This window comes from Cupressus sempervirens, chromosome 10 (assembly GCF_028749045.1).
Source record: "Cupressus sempervirens isolate cs-2001-9-10 chromosome 10, ASM2874904v1, whole genome shotgun sequence".
Classification (NCBI taxonomy): domain Eukaryota; kingdom Viridiplantae; phylum Streptophyta; class Pinopsida; order Cupressales; family Cupressaceae; genus Cupressus; species Cupressus sempervirens.
Genome location: NC_143127.1, coordinates 970,688,981 through 970,715,127, shown reverse-complemented (window position 1 = coordinate 970,715,127; position 26,147 = coordinate 970,688,981).

The window sequence follows — 26,147 nt, the reverse complement described above, 5'->3', positions numbered from 1 at the left end:
TCGTATGTACAAGATGATTACATGCAAAGAATCTTCCATTAAATTATTTGTTTACTTCTTCAGGTTGTCCAGTTTGATTAGGTACTTCTCTTTTCAGATCCTTTTGTTGATCAAATTGTTGGTTCACTAGATCTTGTTCCTTAGTAACTTCATATTCTTTAGATGATTCTCCTTCAAGGTATCCAATCCACATTTTGTCTTGAATAGGTCTTTATGCCATAATCTACTAATCAATATTTTCAGTGCTTGAATGTAACTTCTAAATATATTTCTTAGTTTGTGTAAGTTCTCCTTTCACAACAATATTGTACTCATCAAGTTTTGTATAGTGTAGCTCTATAGTCTCCAGTTTAGATGTCACCTTGGTAAGTTTGGATTTCAGGTCTACAATCTATGATATCAAATCTAATTGTCTTTTCTTTTCATCTTCCATCATACTTATTTTCAAGTTTGTAAGATCTCAAGCTCATGCTTCAAAATTTTATTCTCCTTTAGTTTAGAAACTACTTCAAAGTCCTTGATATGATTAAGTGGCTCTTTCTTCTTGGATTTAGTTGATTTAGTCTTCTCTTTCAAATTTTTAATGAATGCTTATGCATCTATGTTTTTTATCTTCATTATTTTCTTTCCTCTGTAACATTATCAAGCTCCTCAAGAGATTCCTTAAGATTCATCCGTAACTAATCCATATCCATAGAGATATTACTCAATTTTTTAGGCCTCCTCTGAGTAACAACACTTTGATACCAAATGTTATCTAAATAGAGAATACTAAGAGGAGGGGGTGAATCAATATTCCATGAACTTTTTCCCACCTGTGGATATTATTGACAATCATTAAACTTGCATATATGATCAAACTAAAATGTAAACATAGCCATAACAAAATGCAACTCATAACACCATTATTTTTCTAACTAGGGAAACCCTAGTCAAGGGAGAACCCTGGTGGGGATGGTATCCACAAAATGATCCACTAATCAAAAGTATCTTGTTTTCAATATGTTGACTTGTTAGGAGTATGTTACATCTATATAGTGTATATGTCCTTGTTAGAGGACTAGGCCTTATTAGAAGCCTCGACCCTATTAGGAGTTGGTATTACAATAAAAATATAAATATGAGATCGTTGTCCAAGAATGCATATACAATTGTAGAATCTATATATAAAAAAAGGTTAGATAAAAAAACCATTTGTACAATGTTGATATCTTCAATATCTTATGTGTCCTTGTATCTCTATGTTCAAAACTGGTCATACATTCATATTATATTGTGCTACCATCAATTTTTCATCAATATTGATCATACAAAGTGCACATTCTAACATTATATCATTACAATACAATGCCACACTATTACAAACAAAATGTATCTTCCTTTATACCAAACTGCTTAACAAATTGGCCTTCAATAGCTTGCACGTTTTCCAAAATATGAAACTATTTTATCTAAGTGAGGGTGAGCATCTAGGATGACATCCCAACCTTGTTAAGTCATTTTTGTGGTAAACCAAAATAATCCCTTATCCAAAATGCCTATATTCTATAATCTACTTTGTTCTGCCTATCATAACCTATACCTAGAAAAGTGTCCATAACTCAGTTTGTACATATCAAAAATTTTAGTTCACTTGTAGACATGTTCTATTGCCAATTATATCTTCCCTTAACTTCACATAAGCTGAAATACATTATGTGAAGTTCACTAAGCAAGTGTTCACTATTTTTCTAAATAATACTTAGAAAAATTTTGAAGTCCAAGTACCGAAAACTCTATAACATATTTTTCCTTGTTCATAGTAAATGTGTAAGGAGACTGTGATGATGAAGAAGTGCACAAAGGGATAGATCTTGTTGCAGCATGCAAAATTGGTTCCATAAGTAGAAAAAGGATATCTAAACCAAAAGAGAAGACTCTAAATCCAATAAAAAATATGGTAGAAGGATCCTGTAAAATGAACTCATTTCCATCATCATTTGTAAGAGCAATCATTCACTCTCTAAGATCTCCTACAGGCATAACTCCAGTTACTAATTTGGTGCATAAAAGTATAAAAATAATAAAGACTAAAGTGGACTCTAGATTAGCAATAAACCTAACTACATGTTTTTTTTTGTGGAAATTACATAGCCTACCATGGAGAAGGAAGTTATTGATGCCAACGAATATGATTTTCATATATCCTAGTTGGATTTAGATTTGGTTATGCATAAAGGTAAAGTTGATAATTATAGCTATCGATAGTTATTCTAGTGGGGCAATCAAACAAGATAAGCAAACTAAAGATCAGCTCAAACATCAAGTTCAAACTTTATCTTAATGTCTTCAATCATTTTTACGTGATTCATTTCCATCTCTTGAATCCTCTTCTATATAATCCATATTTTATCTGAAAAAGATGTTTGACAAAAATATTATGCAATATGGTAAGATGGTCAATGGTTGGATCATCCACATAAATAGACTTGAGCATTATGTTTGTGTAACAACATAAAGGAAATGCATGTAAAAGAAAATCAAATAGAATAGGGAATATTAAGGAGTTGGTAGCCATCAAAGAATAACAATTATTTTGGAAAGAGATTACTAGTGACCTGAAGGAAATAAAATAGATGGACAGCAATATAGTAAAGTATCTCAACCTATTTCTAGGTGAAGAAGATGATCAAACTAACATGCAGGTAGAAAAAATTGAATACAAATGCATATGTATTGATCAATTGATAGGTGAACATGAGAAACTCTTAGATACTTGCAAATAGCTCAAAACTAAAGCCTTGAGCAATTTTCTAACAATTATTGAAAATATCCCAATTAATGAAAATACACAAGATCTAGATGCGCATTCCATTTTTATGAAGTGTGGAATTAAAACTTTATTCAAAACTTAATGACAAGCAATGCTCACATATGTTATGATGGGTTAGGTGTTGAGGGCTTGAACATCACACACTAAGCTTCATTTCTAAACTAAAAGTTTAAGTAGTTAAAGTTGACTTACTTTTTCCAGACTTAAATTTTCAATTAGTATGTGATGTTTTAATATGAATTTTAAAAAATAGAATAAATAAACTACATTATTCTAATAATAATAATGTTTAATTGGTTTTCGAATCTAAAAAGTGGGGCTAAACATGTCTCAAACTATTCATCAACCCATCAGAATACATTTTCATCATCGCATCTTATGTCCGCTGTGTCCGAATGATTTTTCCACGTTGTCTTTTGATATCATCATCATCACTTCCATTCTTCCGTTGACATCTGCAATGAATTCCGACATCTCAACTCAATGAATCCTAGCCTGAAAGAATAGCATACAATTCAGAATCCCAAAAAACCACTTCTGTATGATATTTCAAGCTAGTCCCTGGAGCTTAGTCGGATCTCAAACGTTTTATTGTATTTATTCTCAAAACTTTGAAATAATTGGAATCGCTTCATTTGCACAGATCGCTATAACAATATTGACTTAGGAGCCTATGTCACAGGTTATGAATATATTATGAAGTGTGATCCAGATATGAAAAGTTACATCCTTTGTAAAGATCAATACAAGGTACGAATACATATATATCGTGGGGCTTACTTCATTATTTGATGATGTAGCAAGAACAACTTTTTAATAAAATGACGTATTGCCATCTATTTTGGAAATAGGAAGACGAGCGTTTCATGCCATATTGTTTTTTTGGGTGAAGTATGTAGTATGATTGTGCATTAGTTTATTGTTGTATTGCGAGCAACAGACGGCCATTAGTATTTAATTCAGTAAACGCATATGACCCATAATTGTGGCGAGGATATAAGTCTGCCTGTGTGTCCGGATGTTTGTTTCGAGGGAACATCACCAATGGAGGGGAGATTATAGTCTACCGATTTTCATGGTGGCAGATAACAGGAGATCCCGAAGTTGAGGCGGGATAATGTTTGACCATCCTAACGACTGGTACATCCATCTTTTCGGCAACTACGTCTGAATTGCTGAGTTGAGGAAATATATTGATCGATTTGGCAACTACTACAGGGGTTAATAGGTGCATTCCTTTGCACAGATCAATCAATATTAATGTCTGTTACCACACTTTGTCATCTCTAATTTTATTTCCCTTCTCTAGCCATCGTCAATGTAGATGTAGCGATGTAAGAAGCCCGATAAGTAATATAATAATCATCCTGAATATAGACATTGAGGATGGGACGAGTCAAGCTGACCATCAAAAGGTTGGAGAACACCAATAATAGGCAGGTGACCTATTCTAAGCGGAGGAATGGAATTCTAAAGAAGGCGAGGGAGCTCTCCATCTTGTGCGACATCGACATCGCCCTCATCATGTTCTCCCCCACTGGAAAAGCCACACTCTGCCTCGGAGAAAGGAGGTATGTACCACCATTTCATTTCATTATGTTATATGCAAGCCTCTTTATCAACCTCATTAGATGAGATATATTCCTCCTTACTATTATCAGTATGAGAAAGTTTATATTTTGTAATTCTTGTATTGGTATTAGTGCTCCATAAGATTTACGTGCTGCACAAAATTCTACAAAACCCACGTTTAATTCATCCCTAAGCTCTCAATTAGATGTATGGCTTGCTTTCATGCTTTCCTCAATGAATTCTAGGATGAAAAAATAGTATGCAATTCAAAAATCAAGACCCCACTTTTGTAATAAGTTCGTAGAGCCATTGTCGTCATCAGTGATAGTGTTTCAAGCTACTCCCTGTGATGGGTGACACCTCAAACGTTGTGTTCTTAACTACACATACTCAACAAGTTTCTGATAACAAAAGATTTTAGTGCATCCACATTGAGAAAAATCTACTCTCAAAAACTTAAAAATCTGGAATCGCTTCCTTTGCATAGATTACTATAACAGTGTCAGACATCAGGTATTGATTTCAGTGAACGCATAGGAACCATAATTGTAGGAAGGATATGAGCTTTGACAGCATGTCCAGCTGGTTGTTAGTTTTGAGGGAACATCATTTATGAACGGGAGATAGTTCAGCGATTTTCATAGTGGCAGATGACAGGAGATCCCGTAGTTCCAGGCAGATAATGTTTAGGCATCGTAACGACTGGTATAACAATTAGATTTGAACTTAAACATCAAAGTTGATTAATTTTTCTAAACTTAATTTCCATCATAGTGTGATGATGAATTTTTCTAAACTTAATTTCCATCTATAGTGTGATGATGTTTAAGGGTGGATTGTATTTAGAGACTTTGTGGGATAGCTAATTTATTTTTTAAGTTAATACTTACCTTATTTTTCATAAATTAAATAAAATTACTAATCTTACAAATTTTGGACAAAAAATTCAACTACCTAACTGTAACAAAAAGTGACAAAAGTTGTTTAAAAATAAAGAAAGTTCAAACCTATTACATCATAGAGAGAACAAGATAATGGTATTTTCATGGTAGAAATTTATTTTCTTGTAATATTAAACAACTTGTTCTTTAATGAACCCTACTACAACTCTGATTTGAAAAGTTGTTTCTTTTGTGTTATCAAGTATCCACCTCTTATAGTTAAACACATATTACCACCAAGAAGAATGCGCAATAAAATCTATTCAACTTCTTATTTACACTCTTCAATCATATTCATTATTTCTGTGGAGAGCATATTTCAACCATTTGGTCTTATGAAACAAATGTGTCCACTCAAATCATTTCCATATGATTTCCCTTGTAACTTTGAGCTAGGATTTTTTGTAATTTCTTCCTCAAAAGAACGACAAGTCACTAGATGAAATTATAATTCCTTTGAGTTCAAGTTACATTATAAACCATCTAAAAGATTGTAAGAATTTTCCAATAGTATAGCAGTCCACGATCAAGAGGTCAATGAATTGTGTGTGTGTGTGAGAGAGAGTGAGAGAGAGGTTTGGGAGCGGGGGGTGGGGGGGTGCAAGATTCTTATCAATATGTAAAATATTGAATTAAACTTCAAGATGTCCAAGAGATAAATACAAGGTACATGTTCCTTCTTATATAGGCAATGCCATAGGAGAACATCATAACTACGAGATAACTTATCACCCACACAAGGTAGAATCGCATGTCCACATCCTCCATTGTGAAATGAATTATGTGCAATGTGTGTAGAACAATAAATGATCAATGCACTAAAGGTCGAGATAACACATAAAGTGGACTTTGATACAAACAATCACCACCTAAAATGGAATTCCTTGTATACCATATGCAAATAAAGGTGTATATTTATGAATTTCTCAAATGAAAACTAGTTATGCAATGCATTATCCTAAGTAATATTAAAAAAGTGTAACAAGTGAATATTTAATTACACCAACAAAGACGACCTACAAATTGAAATAAAAAAGTTGCAAGAAATTTGTTAAATTCATATAAACTCTAATCATTTCATTGCACCGAACATATACTCCTTAGGCACACATTAATCCATCTAATAAAGTGTCATAAGTTCTCTCAGTAGAAGTCTATTTGAAGGTATTTAAGCTACCTTCACTTTTTTTAGACTTCTCAACACATGATTAATATTTCTTGCTTTGATAGAAAACTGAAAGAGACCTCATTGAAGCTTAGTTTTAGGCAATCACCCAAAATAGGTATTTAGTTAGTTCCATTCAAGACATTCTCACTATTTTGATCCTCATAATTGTCACAAGATCCATGATTAAATAAGTTGTATCACAATTCTTGGATTTGAAATTATGCATTAGCACTATTATGAAAGACATGTCATTAATATAAGGCTATTCACCTTTCAATTATTCTTTTTGAATTTCACACATGTACACCTCAATAGAATACTAGACCCATGCTAAATTTCTCAAATCCATAGTATATATCACATGCCAAGTCTCGAATTATAGAATAGCATAAGGGTATGAATTTTGTCTACATCAAATAAATTAGTTGGATAATAAAAGCATGGAGACTATATATACTTCCCACTCTATATCCTAATTGCAAAACAAGGTCCATGGAAAACATGGCTATGCAAATGCTACTTGAAAACTTTCATTTTGTGCATGAATGCACAAGCCATAAGAATTATGATAGGGTTCTTGAAATTAGATTTATATGTAGCAATTGAATTTGCTGAAAAGTTTTGAAGGCCTTCTCAATAAATCCATTTTGTGCATATACAAAAATTATCATATTTGATGAGACTATATTTATTTGAAGCATTTTATTGAATGATTTGCATCGCTTGTTTGTGCTTAAATTTCAAGTGTACTATGTATAGGACTGCATTCCTTTAAGGGTTCTATTAAGAGATCACAAATGAGCCACATCGAGTACATCCTTTTAAAAACTTGTTCCCAATTAAAAAAATTCAATTAAGGGTGTTATCAAAATACTTTTTACGAGTATGGAAGTCGCCCATGAACACCTTTCAATCAACTATATATGCAATGGTCTCACGTGATGAAAATTGCATATCCCTCATCCACTAATACTGCATGGATGCATATAGAGAGAATGGTTTAAAAACTTATAGCATTAGGGCGAGCTTGGAAGTGCATGGGGATTTCAAATATGTTAAGCTACCCTAGGAATTCCATTTTGAGCACATTCTACTATCATTCTATTCTATGAAATAACATTCCTTCAATGTCTTTTGATAAGTAGTTGAGGTCTAATGTCTAATACCACGTCTTACATGTCATTTTGATGGGGCACTGGTATTTTTTGAATTAAGGTAAAAATAGATTTTGAAAAGACATGAAACCCTATACAACCAAGTAGAGAGAAATATTACATAAAGTCCCAATACAAAACAACATGCTGACAGATGAAGTCCAGTAGCACAAGAAGATCACGGCATGAAAGGTAACACAATAGAGCCAGCAGTCCATAGTCAGCAAGCAGACAGCATACAAGCACTAGCATTTGCTTGAAAGTTTCTAAAGCATTTTTAAAAAACCAATTTTTGTGCATGCTGAAATAATAACATTACTTTAAGGCGTGGTTTCCAACATTTCATACTTCTTGGTTTTTCCTCTACATTTCCGTGTACATGGATGCACGGTGGTCACAGTCAGGAGAATGCTGCCAGAAGGTTGTTGTATTGTCTTCTTATAACACACCAATTGTTTTTTGTTTTTGAGATTTTCTAAAGTCTTTTCAGTAAATCTATTTTATGTTCATACTGTACTATCGTGTTCCATAAGATGCTTTGAGGTATCCTTAGAAACAATTACAGTGCGTTGTTTATGATTCCTTATTTTGTATGCATATACACCACATTCTCCAATGATGTGTGGTTGTATATATTGTATAACTTGAATTTGAAACAATATAATCTCATTGACTTGGAGTCGGTTTCTTCAAATGCATTTTATGCATTCCTACAATCATTAGTGTCCCTAAGATAGGGCTTCCTTCAAGGCATTATGTCAAATGGTTCACTGCGTGTCCCTGTTTCTACATATTGCATGACTGTGTCAACTTGAACACTTGTAACTATAATATCTGATGAATATCCCTCGTACCCTTTGTAGTGATATCAATATCCTTTGATGCAATATATTCATACCCTAACGGGGGGCTTGTTTTAGACTAGCGGAGATGCGGTTGGCCGAGTCTGCTGCCTAACAATAACATTTTCTTCATAGTTTCTTAACCTTTTCAACATTCCTTCAAATCTAACAATCATGGCACTTCATGAAACGATATTAATTTGATGCGTTATATCAAAGTTCTCCTGCATTTCAAACATCTGAATCGATACCCATACGTTGTTCCAAGCTTCTCATTACATATACAATCTGTGATTATTTCATTTGATTCGTGTTGATGACAACTCTTGGCGAAATTTTATTCTTGTGCTTTTCATTTTCTTGGGTGTTACTAAGGGTCCGTTTGGTCGTGGGCATTGGGATGGAGAATAGGCATGTAATATTGGGAATAGGAATGGCTATTCCAATAACAGGTATTTTTTGAAATGGGTATAAGCTCATTTTAGAGGCAAAATGGGAATACGTATTCCTATTCCCTATTCCAAGTGACAAACCAAACAGAAAATGGAAAATGTATTCCAACTTTTCTATTCCTATTCCAGCAACCAAACGGGCCCATTCTTTTCAATAGATCTATATTGTGCACACTATTTTAGTGAGCGTCGATGTTCTAATTGAAACGTTCATCTCAATTGTTCTTCACCACCAATATTCGAAATTTGAGCATTGCTCATGATTTTAGAATTCAAAATCTTTTGATATTGAATGCTCAATTTTCAAGAATTTTCAACTTTATTTGATTGTGTGTACTTCAATTTTTTTAAGTATCTAAAGGATTAGAAATAAAAATATTTTGAACATTTTGAATAAGAGGTAATTATTGTTGAAAATGGTCGTTTGTCCTTGAGTCAAATGCCTACCTACTCACCTGACAAATTAAGTTCGGTAAGTGAGTTTGAAATCCAAAAGAGAGAAATTTTTTTGTGACAAGTCAAAAGGTAATGGAGTCTGATTCAATCAATAAATAGAGTATCAACATATCAGAAGAAGAGTAGAGAGTTTAGAGAGCAGAATGAACAGCAGAAGATCAGAATTATAGTAGCACAAGATTAGCTCTTTTGTTCTCTGCAAGTTCATTTTGCTTGTCCTATTGAAGCAGTGATTGCTCCAGGTGTTATTGTATGCAGCCTTGAAGTGTTGTACATTTATATTTCAAATAGTAGTTGTAGGTTAAAGTATTTTGGTTCTGGTTGAAGCCCTATGCTCCTGGATTTGTATTTAGTTGAATTAGTTTATGAATAGAAAGCAAGCAAGCAGGCATATTAATTGATCCAGTTGCTTTGACTCATCGTTGTCTCCTTTCTATTTATTATGCATGGTGTTTGGTGTTTGAGAAGTCTAGAGTTCCATGTTCTCTATTATATGCTTTTGTGTTTTTAATGGTGGAATAGACCAGACAGCAAGTATGTTATTAACTTGCTCGGTTCCCTTGTTAACCGAGTCTTCCTTGTGTTAACTCGATCAGCATGTTTGTGTTGTGTTTATTGAGCTACAACTGAGTCCACCGAGTACCTCCTTTGTGCTTACCGAGCTCACTTAGTCTCTCCCTTGTTAAGTCAACCGAGTTCACTTGGTTCCTTTGTCGATCGAGCTCACTCAGTCTCTGTGGTGATTGAGCATTGTTGCTAGGCCCCATCTTCCTTTGATGACCGAGTCACTCGGCATCCACTACTACCAAGTAAACCTCCACTTGGCACCCACTGCTTGTCACTTAGCAACTTCAGGTATTTGTCAAGTGAAATTTTAAATTTGTGAAGTTATTTTTCACAATTATTTGAGGAACTTTTAATCATTCTTTATTATAAATTTGTTAGTTTTAAGGAGAATAATTGAATATTATGTATAAAAAATATTAAAATTATTTTTAAAATAATTTAAATTATTTCTCACTAAACAAAGATAATCTTTGATGCAAAGCATCCTACAAACCAAACAAAAAATAGGGTCCTTGCTGATCCTTTCATCATCAATTCAATAACTTCATAATATAGAGGCATCTCATGAGGAAAAACACAATATGTTTTAATATAAAATATCAATCCTTCTCCATTTACATATCTTAATTTCTATATCTGATTCTATTATTCATAATTTTCAATCCTGGTATTTTCTTGTAGAACCCATTGGAGAATTTTTTCTGAATTATCCCTTTTAAAACATATCCAAAGATGAGACCAATCCAACAAAAAAATTACAAATTATGTGTTTGAACCAAGACCCATATTTTCTATCATAAATTAGGAGCAAAATCGGTAACCCTACCCAGGGCATCTAGTAACTTTCTCAATATAATTCCAAATAATACCAAACTAATTTTTAGTAAACCTTATATGAGTATAGTTTTTGAATCTATAATCCATTAATTTGTAAAATTCATAAATCATCCTACAAGCACAATTCATTGTCTACAACTTCAACGAAGATCCTTAAAAACCAGTCTTTACTCAATTACACATAACTAACACAAATCTCAATGAAAAAACTCAAACCAATTAGAAATGAAAGCTAGTTCACATATATTTTCAATGAATATGAATAGAGTTCTTGTTTCATCCAAATGTGTGTACCAAATATTTCAATCCGACTATAGTTGGGCATCCTCAAATCTGCAAATAACCACTTTTACCAAAACTTGCATAATTGATTCAAAACTCAACAAAATTGCTCCAAACTGAAAAGAGAAAGAAGATATTCACCCTAATAATCAAGTTTATAGAATATACATGGGTTTTAGGCATGAATGGTTGTACAATACCTGGAACCAACACAAAAACAATTAACACCAATCAAAATGACAAGTTCTTAAGAAACCGATTGATTCAAAATGATCTCTATTTGGAACAACTAATATAATACTTTTATAGTGGTTTTGGTGGTTTACAACTTTCCAACCACCTTTTAAACCAACCCACTACATTCTTTTAACCCTTTTGAATTTTTGACAACATTTTATGAACTTTATGCGCTTTTGCATTACAACTTTCATATAAACCCAACCTAGATCACATTATGACTCATATGACTTTATATGGATACCAATAGATCTATTCACCTATCAAATAAACATTTGACATTATCAATCATGTTAGGACCTCCTTTTACAATTTGGAACACTTATTACAAATGGCTTCTCTAACCTTTACATCTTGACTTAATAGACTCAAATACATTATAAATGGCTCAAATGAATTTAAATATATCACATAAGATATATTATCCTCCTTGTGCTTTTATTTCTTAAGTGCTCTTGAACCATACTTCCAACCTTGAAAAGTTTCCAAGTCCCTTAGAAACATGGAATCAATAACTTGCAAGAAAAAATTAGACCAAAAATTCTCTTCTTTACCTTCATTTGCCTTTGCCTCTTCACACCTTTATCACCATCATATTTTCCTTTAAGGACACAAAACTACCCTCAAAATCACCTTCTCAAATAAACCTATCAGTGGAGCATTAATGGTTGCAACTCCATGGTGCCTTATTATTCAAAGATCCACTTTTACCATGCTGCTTCAAACTCACCAAAACCAATTCTCCATGTGCCTCACCTAGGAGTCCTCCTCTTTGCCTCTCTCCGTAGTCTTTTGGCATCTACTAGACCTTCCCACAGCCCTTGACAGAACTTCCATATCTGTCAACACAATAACACAACACCTTCTTTATGCAACAAGATGGATGAGCACCTGGAATCAAAAATTCATCAACAAATCAAAACCAAATCTTCAAGGTCCTGGTGTGGATTTCCTTCTTTGGCACTCTACCCACACACTTGAGATCTTCAAGCTCTGATACCAATCTGATGCAGAGCATCCTACAAACCAAACAAAAAATAGGATCCTTTCTAATCCTTTCATCATAAATTCAATAATTTCATAATGTAGAGGCATCTCATGAGGCAAAACACAACATGTTTTAACATAGAAACAACAATCCTTCTCCATTTACATATCCTAATTTCTATATCTGATTCCATTATTCATAACTTTCAATCTTGACATTTTCTTGAAAAGCCCAATGGACAATTTTTTCTGAATTATCCCTTTTAAAAAATATCCAAAGATGAGACCAATCCAATAAAAAAAAATTAAAAATTACAAATTGAGTACCCATATTTTCTATCTAAAATTAGGAGCAAAACTAGTAACCTTGCCTAGGGCATCTAATAACTTTCTCAGGAAATTCCAAATAACACCAAACCAATTTTTAGTGAACCTTATATGAGTATAGTTTATATATCTATAAGTCATTAATTCATTAAATGCATAAATCATCCTATAAGCACAATTCATTTTCTGCAACTTCAACGAAGATCCTTAAAAACTAGTCTTTACTCAATTATACATAATTTACACAAATCTCAATGAAAAAAACTCAAACCAATAGGAAATGAAAGCTAGTTGACATATATTTCCAATGAATATAATAGAGTTCTTTTTTCATCCAACTATGTTCATACCAAATATTTCAATCCGACTATAGTTGGGCATCCTCAAATTTGCAAATAATCACTTTTACCAAAACTTGCATAATTTCTTTGAAAAACTAAACAAAAACTCCAAACCAAAAAGAGAAAGAATACTATTCATCCTAATAATCAAGTGCATATAATATACATGGGTTCCAAGTAGTAAATGGCTATACAATACCTGAAACAAAAACAAAAACAGTTAACACCAATCAAAATGACAAGTTCTTAAGAATCCAATTGATTCAAAATGATCTTTTTTTCTTCTTATTGATTCTTTTCTATTTGTAATGACCAATACAATGCTTTTATAGTATTTTTTTTGGTTTACAATTTCCCAACCACCTTTTAAACCAACCCATTACATTCTTTTAACCCTTTTGCATTTTTTACAACATTTTATGAACTTTATGCACTTTTGCATTACAACTTTCATATAAACCCAACCTAGACCAAAATTATGACTCAAATGACTTTAGATGGATACCAATAGATCCATTCACCTATTAAATAAACATTTTGACATTATTGATCATATTAGGACCTCCTTTTACAATTTTGACCACTTATTACAAATGGCTTCTCTAGCCTATATATCTTGACTTAATAGATTCAAATACATTATAAATGGCTTAGATGAATTTAAATATATCACATAAGATATATTATCCTCCTTTTGTTCTCGTTTCTTAGGTGCTCATGCACCAATCTTAATCAAAGTGAATCCAAGAAAAATCATAAATGTATCTAGAATCATTCATGATACAATTCATGAATGGAGAGCTTTGGACCACCAATAAATATACATGCAATGCAGGGTGTTTAAAAATTTGGCCTTGAAATTGACATAAAATTTTAAATTTTCGATCACCAGAAGTCTAGGCAACAAATTCTAATATATTTGGTGCATATTCCATTGGCTTCCACTTCTCATGTTTCTTTAGAACTATGATTAGTCACAATGTTCTTATGTAGGCCCATGTGTAAAACAATCAAGGGTAGACTTCAGGCACTTTATCTATAGGTTCTTATCCATCACAAAGGTAATTAACTATGTAGAATTACTAGAGTTTCATTAACAAATGAGTTATAGGATAATTTTTTTGGTACATATGAGATGGAATCCATAATGTGAACAAATTTTTCATCGTGAGGAGCTTATATTATTTTCAAAATGAAGGTGTAATTATATCAAATCACTTGGATGAATTTAAAACTTTGGTCAATCAATAATTTTGGTGGCTATAAGTTTTGACAATGAAATCAAATCTATCTATAATTATGTTCTTTACCAAATAGTTGGGAAGGAGTAGTGATGGTAGTTAGCACTTTGGTGATTACCAAGAACAAATTAAAATTTGATGATGTTGTAGGTACTCTTCTTAGAAAATATACGAGGAGAAGAAGTCAAGAAATATCATCTAGTGATGCATTGATCATTGTCAATAAGGGATGGCCACAAGGTAGAGAAAAATAAATAATAGGAGGTGGTTTGAATATATAGGAAGATTGAATTCAAGAGGTAGAAATTGTGATATTAGATTTTTAGAAAAGATGTCATAGTAAAAAGAATTTATTGTCCAATATGGCACAAGAAAGAACTTAAGGGATATAAAATCCAATACGACATATCAAAAAGATGATCTTTTGTTTGAATTATATTAATAAGTGACACCAAACAAGTTCATGGGTGTTGAATTTTTTTTCCTCTTTACATTCTATTTCATGCATAGAAATTGTGATATTAGATTTTTAGAAAAGATGTCATAGTAAAAAGAATTTATTGTCCAATATGGCACAAGAAAGAACTTAAGGGATATAAAATCCAATACGACATATCAAAAAGATGATCTTTTGTTTGAATTATATTAATAAGTGACACCAAACAAGTTCATGGGTGTTGAATTTTTTTTCCTTTTTACATTCTATTTCATGCTATGAGGCTTTCACAAACTACCATGAAGATCAATTTTGAAGGGTATATATCTTGGAGATATAATAAAGCATGTGAAAAATTAGCAAAGGTGACATGATGGTGTAACTAAAAAGTAGAAATAAATGATCATCAAATGATGTCAAACACATTCCCAAACTCTAATAAAATTGATATATATGTTGGCTAGCTCTATGCTCAAGGGTGTAACATTAATTTATATTCAAATTCTTGGAAGGTAACCAAGGGAGCCTTGATGGTTGAAAATAGAAACAAATTAGGTAGCCTATGAGTAGTAGAGAATCGTGATAAAGTGGAAGCTACAATGGAAATTGTGTAGAGATAGACAAAGCTTTGGCATTAAAGGCTAGAAATATGAGAGGAAAAGGACTTTAGGTTACGCTCACATGGGATCATCTTCTAGGTCTTAAACCCATTGATTTTGAGTTTTTTAAATATTAGTATGGAAAATAGATACAAATCATCTTCTTGAAGATTGATTGTTACAAGAAGGAAGCACCTTTGGAGCTTGTAAATTGGACACCTTTAGATCTATGGAGGTAACCTCTATTAAAAGCACAAATTAATGCAGGAGCATCTCATATGTTGTCATCTATAAAGAGCTTGTGTCACATGAAATGTGGTGAATCAAAACTAAGCACAAAATATAGATGTGTTATGTGATGAGTTTAAAGATCTTCCAAACTAATGTAACTAATGTATTAAGATGTTGAAAAGAGAAAGGTTAACCTTAATTGATTTTGGTCATCATCCATGTGGAAGGAAGTGTTGGAAATAAGAAAGAAATGGTTCGTTCTTGAAACTGTTAAGGAAAATAAATATAGAGAGGGGAGATATGGGGGGATAGAATATGATAGGGTAGTAATATAGGTGAAGAGAAGAGGGTGGCACAATAGAGGAGGAGAATTGGTGCATATAAATGATAGGAATAAAAACATCATCTTTGTTTTCTTAATAAAATAATTTTAACGATGACTCAAAAAGTGGAGTATGCATGAAAAGGAAGATGAATGAAGGATTTTTGTAAGCAACAAGGAGAAATGGTGGTAGAAAGGAGGACCATAAGGTATTAAGGATTTGAATGTATTTTTGTTAAAGTGGAGAATATGATGATGGAATAACCTAGGTCTAAGAGAAAACTCAAACAAGAGAATGGATGTGGTGTGGATGAATTGTAGATGAGGAACTAAACAATAATCCCTGGTGAGGGAGGAACTAATGTACTTTGACCAGAGATCATTGGATCATGGTTGCATGTATTATATGAGTATAGTTTGTATTCTTTGTGCCCATCAAGCATCAAAGTGTAAGAAGAGACTCTCTGCATAAATGGTCATTGTGTGGTTATTACAATGCTTATTTCATTTCTTAATATAATCTATAATTCGGAATTAGTTTTTTATTATTAAAGGTCCTATCATTGATTTGACAGTAAGTCTATAGAAAGTTATCTTTCTTTTAAGCCTTCTTATTTGAGTATGGGTGTGAGACATCCTATGGTGTCAGGGTATATGTTTGTGGGAAACGATTCCATCACAAACTATTTCACTATATTTCTTGATGATTGTGTTAGGCGTATGTGGATTTATATGCTAAATAGAAAATTATGTTTTTGAACTTATTGTTGAGAAATAAATTGAACACGTAATAAATGTTTACAAACCAATAATGGTAGAGAGCTTTGACCTTTGGAATTTGATAATGTTTGTGTGCTTAATAGCATAGTAGTGTTAAAATAATTCCTTTCAACCATCAAGAAAATGGTGTAGTTAAGAGTCTGATTCAAACCATTTGGAATGATCTTATTTTATGCTCTCTAATGCAAGTTTAGACAAAATTTTGGATCACAACTTATAATATAATTTTTTATTTAATTAATCAAGTGCAATCATCTCAATTAGATTTTGATATTCCATACGAAATGGTTGGAAAGATACATTTTCTATAGTCATCTATAAGTATTTGGTTTTGAAGCATTCATTCATGTTCCTAAGAAGAAGTCGACAAAATTGGATGCCAAATTGAGACATTCCATAAATTTTCGGTGTAGTGAGGACCAGTACAGATTCAATTCAAACTGTAGGATTTAATTGAACAAAAAAAGGACAATTCATAATAGAGATGTATTCAGTACCCAAAAAAATTTACATCAGTACAAGCAATTATTGTTTGAAAATAATAGTTCAGAGAGGCAAATGAAGGTTTTTTAAAGCAAATTTCACAAGGTAGAATTGGAGGAACAAGAGGTGTGTATAATTCCATCTACCTGTTGTGTCATATTTTCCACCAGCCTCTATTTTTTCGCAGTCCGTGACTGGTACAAATTCTATGTTGTCTTAAGCATTCACCGGCAACGTTGGCCACACTGATGAATATGGTATTTCTATTTCAAAACCGAGTAAAGTATGAGCTCCTTCTATGCAGTTAGGGCAAGGTGTTTTTTTTACATGATTTGGAATTAGAAATAATACAATACAATCGTCCCAAGATCTGCACCTATTACAATCTCCTAGATCAATGGCAGATATTGCACTCACATTTGTGAATGTTGGCTACAAACAATGAAGGAATTCTAATAAATGTGTCATATTGAAGCTTCTTCTCTGCAGGCCAAACAAACTCCTTTGTCTTCTAATAGAAAAATGCAGCAAATGAACTCAAGGCCACAAGAAATATATAACTCTACATGTGGAGAAGATAAATGCAAGCTAGAGACTTAGAAATCATCTAACATTGCAGAAAATGCACTCTCCATTCAACTAAAGCAGTATATGCAGAGGATGTTCAACCAAGGTGGTTCAAACCAAACTCATACTTCATATGTGGATACCAGAACTGATTACACTAAGTTGGTTGCCACACAGGAAATAGGGGCAACACTACGTTAGGGGTGAATGGTGGCAATCTTCCACCTCAAATAAAAAATTCAAAATTTCTGAACAAACCAATCAAATATTTGATGATTCCAGAATGAAGGAGTCGTCTGGTCTAAAAGTAATCCCAATACTCTTGATGTATAGAGCAACAAAATTAAGCTGAATAATAGTAATAATCTACATCTACATTATATCTTCAAGAGGATCAATAACATTTGTTCCCGTGTTAGCGAAGTTACAGCGTAGCAAAACCTCCAACAACGTCATCCAATTATTTCAAATGCCGTTTGGCCACCAGAATAAGAATTGGGAATAGGCATCCGTTATTCTAGATCTAATATTCTTGTATTTGTTATTCTGAATTTGTTATTCTTGTTTCATTTGATTCACTCAAAATTTGAGGAGGAATATGTTTATTCTATGTTTTAATTGTACAAAACTTAAATTAGAATAAGATTATTTATAAGTTATTTTTTGTTTTAATTTAATATTTTTGACCTGATTTTTAAAAAATTGTCAATAAAAATAAAACAACTAAACTAAGATTATCATAGACCATGTACTAGGGAAATAAGGATCTGTTTGACTGTGGAAATAAGAATACAGAAATAGGAATATTTATTATGGGTTTGTTATACATATTCCTCTTCTGTGTTTGATTCACCTGAAATTTGATGGAGGATAAGGATATATTTATTCTATATTTGGCTGTGCAAAACTGAAATTGGAGAAAATAGACACTCAAATTAGAGACAGTTACGAGAAGATCATCAACTTCAACTAGCTCCAGCGTGGATCATGCTCTTGGACGCTTCCTTCCTTCTCGAGCTTATCAGAACCCTCGCAGGCGACGATCGCTTTGATTCCTTGAACTGGTGTGTGTATTTTGAGCCCCTTTTCAACGAGAGCGGAATGAAGTCAGCGGGATTTCTGGTGTTGGGGGACATGGTGAAGTTGGAAAATCAAATTATCGTGTTCATCCTCTACAAGACCTTGCAAATGTAGGGCGGATTTGAGGAAGAAGCAGAGGCCAGGCTATTTGATCTGCTATTAACGTTGTTGCTTCGTTTCCCCGCTTCGAATTTTTGCAAATCTTAGGATTTGATCGCAATATCCCCTTCATAGTTTGAGATCATTTTCTAGTTTTTTTTACATGGCTTAACCCTCTGGTTCTTTTCTGGCAAGAATTTCTCTACTGTCCCTGTTTCCTCTGCAGAAGAAAGGCAATTTAATCACGGTTTCCCTTCCATTTCAAGCTTAATCAAAGACGAGATTCAGATCCACATGTCCATAGGAGACGACAGAGAAGCCTTCAAATTTGACAAGGAATCCTTTGTTCTTTACCATATCAATTTCCGAAAACACTGAAACCATTATGAGAAACCTAATGGCTATGGAGGTGTTTTTGCCATCGGAGTTGTAGGTTATGTCCTGCTATGTCCGTTTAATGAATAGCTTGATTTTCACGGAGCAAGATGTGAAGTTGCCAAGGGATCTCAAATTTTATGTTCTCTAACAAAGTAAAAATAGAATAGGAAAAGGTCTATTCATCAAAAAAAAAAAATAGAATGTAATAATTTAGGTGGAATTGCAGATGCTCATTTTTTGGGCAAAATTGGAATACATATTCCTATTCGTAATTCCTAACTGGTACACTCAAAAAGAGAGTTCAAAATTTTAAGAATAGACATATGCCTATTCCAGTCATATTCCCATTGCCAAATGGACCCTAAGATGTTCAAAGTTCTTGCAATTTTATTTTTTTAAACCAAAAGGAGTAGAACTTTAATATGCATTAATATTATTAAGAAAGTAAATTACATATTGGTAACAACAGAACTGGCTTTGATTAGCTTGTAGAAACCATGAAAGTGTTAAAAGTAATAGAGAACGGGAAACCTACTACAAACTACTTGAAATGGAAGAGAAACTACCCTAGGTAAGAAGCCTTGTTAGATTTCACCACTACCAAATGGGTCATTACAAACTCGACTAAAGAGGAACTCAGATTCTCAGATATAACAAAAATGCACAAATTCATTTGATTGCAAAACATAAATCCATTAACATTGCATACATGACATTTGACCAAAACATGTGCAGCAAACGAGAGATGCCACAAAAGACACCTTCGACCTTCAACATTATCATGTGAAACTAGACCCAACACATTCCATCAAGAACAATCATGTACAAACAACACAAAAAAGGAAAAACTTTGCAGATAGAACAATTTAATATGCTACAATAGTCTAAGACTGTCACCCTTCCTCTTCTTCAATGTCACTACCCACACCATTCAAAACATTGTTGCCAAGTGAAATTTTGTAATGTCCCCATTTTAGCAGTTGACCAAGTGTGTGTGCGTTAGCCTTGTTCTACATGGTCTCGAGGGCTAACGAAGGGTTTAATGGGATCCTGGAGTGTTTTGGCCTAGTCATTTTCAGTTTGGGCCAAAATGAAGTTGATTTACTCACTTTCAGGCATACTTACTATTTTTAGTAAGTCGGCAGGACACAGTGCAGGTCAATTTTGGTGATTGGATTCGATACTCCTCGGTGAGAGCTTTTCGATGAGCTATCACTCGCATTATTCGGAGTCCGATTGCTAATACATTTTAATGCCTGAAGTTTTATTAAAGTAACGTCTAATTTAATTGTAAAATATTAAAGTGTTACTTTAATATTTATTTTATGGTGATGTGTACCCAAGGGAGACATAAGGGGTATTTTAATATATGTTTTATATATTACACATCTTTTATCCCATATTGCCCATATGAGTTGAGTGGACCCTTGGAAATAGAATAAAAGGAAGCATTTGTGGCTTCATTAAGCAGGTTGAATATGAGAAGAAATTGGTGTGTGAGTTGCAGCTCCGTTCTTAGCATTTGAGGACGTCTATCCTCTCTTGTAACATTCTACACGTCATTCCCTTGGGGTTTGACCTTTGAAATTCTTTGTTATTGGCTTCATTATCAGGCAGTTTAGTTGCATTCCCAGCTACAGGCAGATTTGGTATTTTGCTCATATCTTCTTCACTACTTGTCCAATGCTAATGCCGCTTTGAGGGAATGGTATTACGAAGGTAGTGAACTGATTGAAGGACAAAATATTGTAGCAGCAAGTTCGAAAGCATGGGTTGGAGTATTATGTCAATACTGCTGAAGTAATTAGTGAGTTGTTAAATCTGCCATGTATTTGGTTTTATGAATTCTGAAAATAACATTTTATTAGCAGCAGTTCATTTCCACTTTGCATATTATTGTAGTTTCTTTCTTGTTTATGTTATATGATACCAATTCCATGCACAAAACACAACAAACAAATAAACGTTTGATTTCTAGAGTTATAAGGGTTTTAAAACATTAAACAGAGAAATAAGAGGTTGCATGCAAACTGTTTGACAAAATTCCTTTCAGCAAATTGGTTTAGATTTTTGGGACATCCAGGGGTGCTCATTACAGTGGTACCAGAGCTATAAGTCCTGCCATCCTGTGGAGGTCTTATAGGGAATTTGGAACAGCCGGATAGAGGAAAAAAGTGTTTGACGAAATGTCAAAACACTAAAATCAGAAATAAATAAAAAACACAGGCTAAGCATTTATGTTTGAGCATGTGACAGGGGTCTTATAATTTTCGCGATACCAGAGCAAGACAAAATAGGATTTCAAACTTGCAAAGCAAATAGTCTAGTACATCCATGCAGGTGGACATTGAATCCAACCATACAGACACAGAGGAGATATTCTTTGATCAGGACAATAATATGAGTGATCAAGATGACAGGAATACAGGATTAGGCGGAGGCGGAAATGTTGGTCCAGATCAAGGGGAGGTACTGTTCAGACAGTTACTGGATACATTAGAGCAGGGGCAGCGTATGCAGTAGGAGTAGAATAGGCGAATGGACATGATGTTGCAGCTCATGGCTAGACAGATGGGTGTCAATATTAATCCAGGTGATGCCAATAACAGAAATAATAACAACGAGGGAAACAATAACAACGGGGGAAACAATAACCATGGAGGCCAAGGCAACAACAATGGTCTTGAGAATAACATTAATGGTAATAATGGACATGGCAACAATGGGAATGAGGTTGATAACTTTAGACACATTGCACGCCCAGCACGGACTGCTAGCTCAAGACCTCTTCTACCCACTTTCCCACCCAGAGATCCGGTTCAACCAGTAAACGAACCCCAGATTACCGAGTTATAGGATCAGTTCAGGAGGGACTGGGAGGCTAGTGGACCAGAGTTTCAGGCGGATATTTCTCTTAGAGATTATATGGACTCGAGGATGAGACACATGCCTAAAGCAGGAGGGAGGAATCAAAACTTTGAGCTAAGGAAGAAAGTTGGAAAACTTTCTTTACCTTATTATGATGCTTCAGGGAAGATGACTGCACGAGCTTGGGTGTAGAAGGTAGGTACATACTTGCAGCTAAATCCTATGCCTGAGGAGGAGGCTATCAAGTATGTGGCTATGCACTTGGATGGTGTTGCACATGAATGGTGGCATCATGGCATGGTGACTTTGGAGCATAATCAGATTACATCCTATGAGGAATTCACCAAAACATTGATTGGGAGATTTGACACTAAGGATCCCGAGTTACATTTCAAGGAGCTAGCACAGTTAAAACAGTCAGGTTCTGTGGATGCTTACATTGTCGAGTTTCAGCACTTGTCTGTACTTGTTATTGATATCTCTCCTAGGAGATTGGTGGTGTTATTTTGTGATGGTCTTGCTGATCCATTACGAGGTTGGGTGAAGGGACATGATCCACTCACCTTAGCTGAAGCAACTAAAAAGGCACGAGATTTAGCCTCTTCGGTATACAAAGGAAAAAACCATTCAACAGATTCTTCCTACCGCAAGGACAAAGACAAAAAACCATTTCAGAAAGAGTATAGCAAACCCAAAGAAGGATCAAAAGGACTAGACAATGAAACCTCGAATGAACTTTGAAAGAAGAAGTTGTGCTTCCATTGTAGAGAGCCTTGGGACTTATCTCATAAATGTTCTCTTGAGGCTCAGGCAAATCAAATGGATTATTTTTTAGCAGAAGAGTCAGAGTCAGAAGGGGAGGATTAGCACTCCAATTCAGATGAGGGTAACACTATAGAGGAGAGCAACATTCCTAAGGATGATAGATCGTTGGCACGTTTGACAGGGGCCCAAAAGGAAATCACATTTAAGGTTAGGGGTACTGTCCAAGGGCAGAAAGTGATATCTCTTATTGACACTGGGGCTACACATAACTTCATAGATGCACAGTTGGTAGCCAGGAGAGGGTTACAGATAGAGGAGCATGATGGGTTTAGAGTCATGGTGGCTAACGGTGATAAGTTATTATGCACTCGGAAGATATCTAATCTTCGCATCAGGTTTGGAGATGGCTACGAATTGGAGGATGAGTTCTATGTTGTGGACATGGGAGATTATGATGTCATCCTCGGCATGACATGGATGGCTTCACTAGTTGAGTTCACACTCAATCTAGGGAAATTGGAGATGAGATTCCAGCATGAGGGTAGAACTGTGGTACTTAGAGGACTTTCAGATGGAGGTTGCAGAGTAGTGTCCTTGAGGAGAATGCAGAGACTTTTTCGTCATGATGACATAGAGTGGGCGGCAGAATGCTACATTATGCCAACTTCACCAGAGCCACAAGAAAAGAGTCATCCACCAGATATCCAGAAGATACTTGATAGACACGCTAAAGTATTTAGCGATATTCCTCATGGGGTTCCTCCTGATAGAGGGATGGAACATGTTATTGAGCTCGAGGAGGGATCCAAACCAGTTATGATTACTCCTTATTGTCATCCTAAGAAACACAAGGATGAGATAGAGAAGACGATTAAGGATTTGTTGGAGATGGTGCATATCAGGCCCAGTAAGAGCCCCTTTGCTTCAGCAGTAGTATTGGTAAAGAAGAAGGATGGGACGATGCGCATGTGCATCGATTACAGGGCACTGAATAAGAAAACAATTAAAAATAGGTATCCCATTCCTAGGATTGATGAGCTGAATAATGAGTTGCATGGGGCATGCTTCTTCACCAAAATTGATTTGCGATCCAGATACCATCAGATCAAGATGAGAGCAAAGGACATTGAGAAAACAGCCTTCCAATGTCACTATGGCCACTTTGAGTTCATGGTTATGCCATTTGGTCTAACCAATGCACCTGCTACATTTCAAAGTTGTATGAACCAGGTATTCAGGAAGCAGCTGAGGAGATTTGTCTTGATCTTCTTTGATGACATCTTGGTCTTCAGTAAGACCTGGGAGGAGCACTTACATCATCTGGAGGAGGTGTTATCTATTCTGGAGAGAGAGTCATTGTATGCCAAGGAATCTAAATGTGAGTTTGGCATGACTGAGCTCCTTTACCTTGGGCATATCATTAGTGTAGATGGTGTTCGGGTTGATCCCGAAAAGATTAGAGCTATTGTAGAGTCGCCTACTCCCACAAACCTTACATAGCTTAAGGGATTCTTTGGTTTATGTGGTTTTTATAGGAGGTTTGTTAAGGGATTCTCATAGATTGCTACACCCTTGACAAATCTTACCAGGAAAGGAGCCTTCGTGTGGACAGGGGCAGCAGAGAGGTGTTTTGAGCATTTCAAGCAGGTAATGTCTTCATGTCCAGTTCTAGCTCTACCAGATTTCACGAAGCCTTTTGAGCTTCATTTTGATGCATCAGGTGATGGGATTGGAGCAGTATTGATGCAGGAGAAGCATCCCATTGCATTCGAGAGTAGGAAGCTCCGAGGAGTTGAGAAAAGTTATTCTATCTATGACCGGGAGATGTTGGCCATAATGCATGCATTGGCCAAATTTTGATCATATTTGGTAGGTGGACATTTTGTGATCAAGATTGACCACAACAGTATTAAATAATTCATGAGCCAGCGTGATCTTAATGACCGGCAACAAAAATGGGTGACTAAATTGCAGGCTTATGACTTTGACATAGAGTTTGTCAAAGGTAAGAAAAATGTGGTGGCTGATGCCTTATCTCAGAGACCTCAATTATGTGCTCTGGCAAAGATTTCAGGAGATTGGAGAGATCAAATTATAGCAGAGTATGTCGGAGATGCTTGAGCTTCTGGATTGATTTCAGGTACCATACAGGATGATCACTATGAGGTGATAGATGGATTGATCAGAGTTCAGGACAGGGTTTATTTGATTCCATCATCACATTTGAGAGAGGCGATACTGAAGGCATTTCATGATGCACCCACAGCTGGACATCCGGGGGTCTTCAAGACCTACAGGCAAATTCGAGAGCAATTTTTATGGAAAGGGCTCAAGGATGATGTTCAGAGGTATGTCAGGGAGTGTGTGGTTTGTCAACAGAATAAGGGAGAGCACACATTTCCTGGAGGTTTATTAGAGCCCTTGCCCATTCCTGATAGGAAATGGGAAAGTATTTCGATGGACTTAATCACTAGTTTACCACGAGTGCAGGGAAGGGATTGCATCTATGTGGTGGTGGACCGCTTGACGAAGTTTGCTCACTTCTTTGCTATTCCGTCCACTTACACAGCAGCACAAGTGGCAGATCTTTTCTTTAGAGAGATATTCATGTTACATGGGCTACCCAGATTCATTGTCAGCGATCGAGATAGTAAGTTTATGAGTGTTTTTTGGCAAGAGTTGTTTAGGTTCTGTGGTATAGATCTTACACCTAGCACTAGTTATCATCCGCAAACAGATGGGCAAACAGAGATTGTGAATAAATGGGCGGAAGGATATTTGAGGAACTATGTAACTACACAACAAAAAGGCTTGGATCAGATGGTTGCATATGGGAGAGTATTGTTATAACACCACTTATCATATGTCCATCAAAATGACTCCTTTTATGGCACTCTATGGTTATGAAGCACCTAGCTTCATGGATTTAGTTTTGGGGGATAGTAGAGTGCCCAAAGCCAAAAACTTATTGCAGGATAGTCAAGACATCTTGAAAGTGCTCAAAGAGAATATACAACAGGCCCAGAATCAACAAATATTGTATGTTGATCAGCACCAAATAGAGCATAGCTTCGAGGTAGGGGATACGGTTTACTTGAGGCTACAACCATATAGACAATCATCACTCAAGAAGAGCAGAGCTGAAAAGTTGAAACTTAGATTTTATGGTCCCTACAGGGTGATTCGCAAAGTGGTCAAAGTCGCCTATGAGCTTGAGCTTCCAAAGGGCAATTGAGTGCACAATGTGTTTCATGTGTCTAGGCTTAAGAAAGCCATTGGTCAGAGTGTAGTGCCTTCTGCAGATTTACCCCCTTTGGATGAGG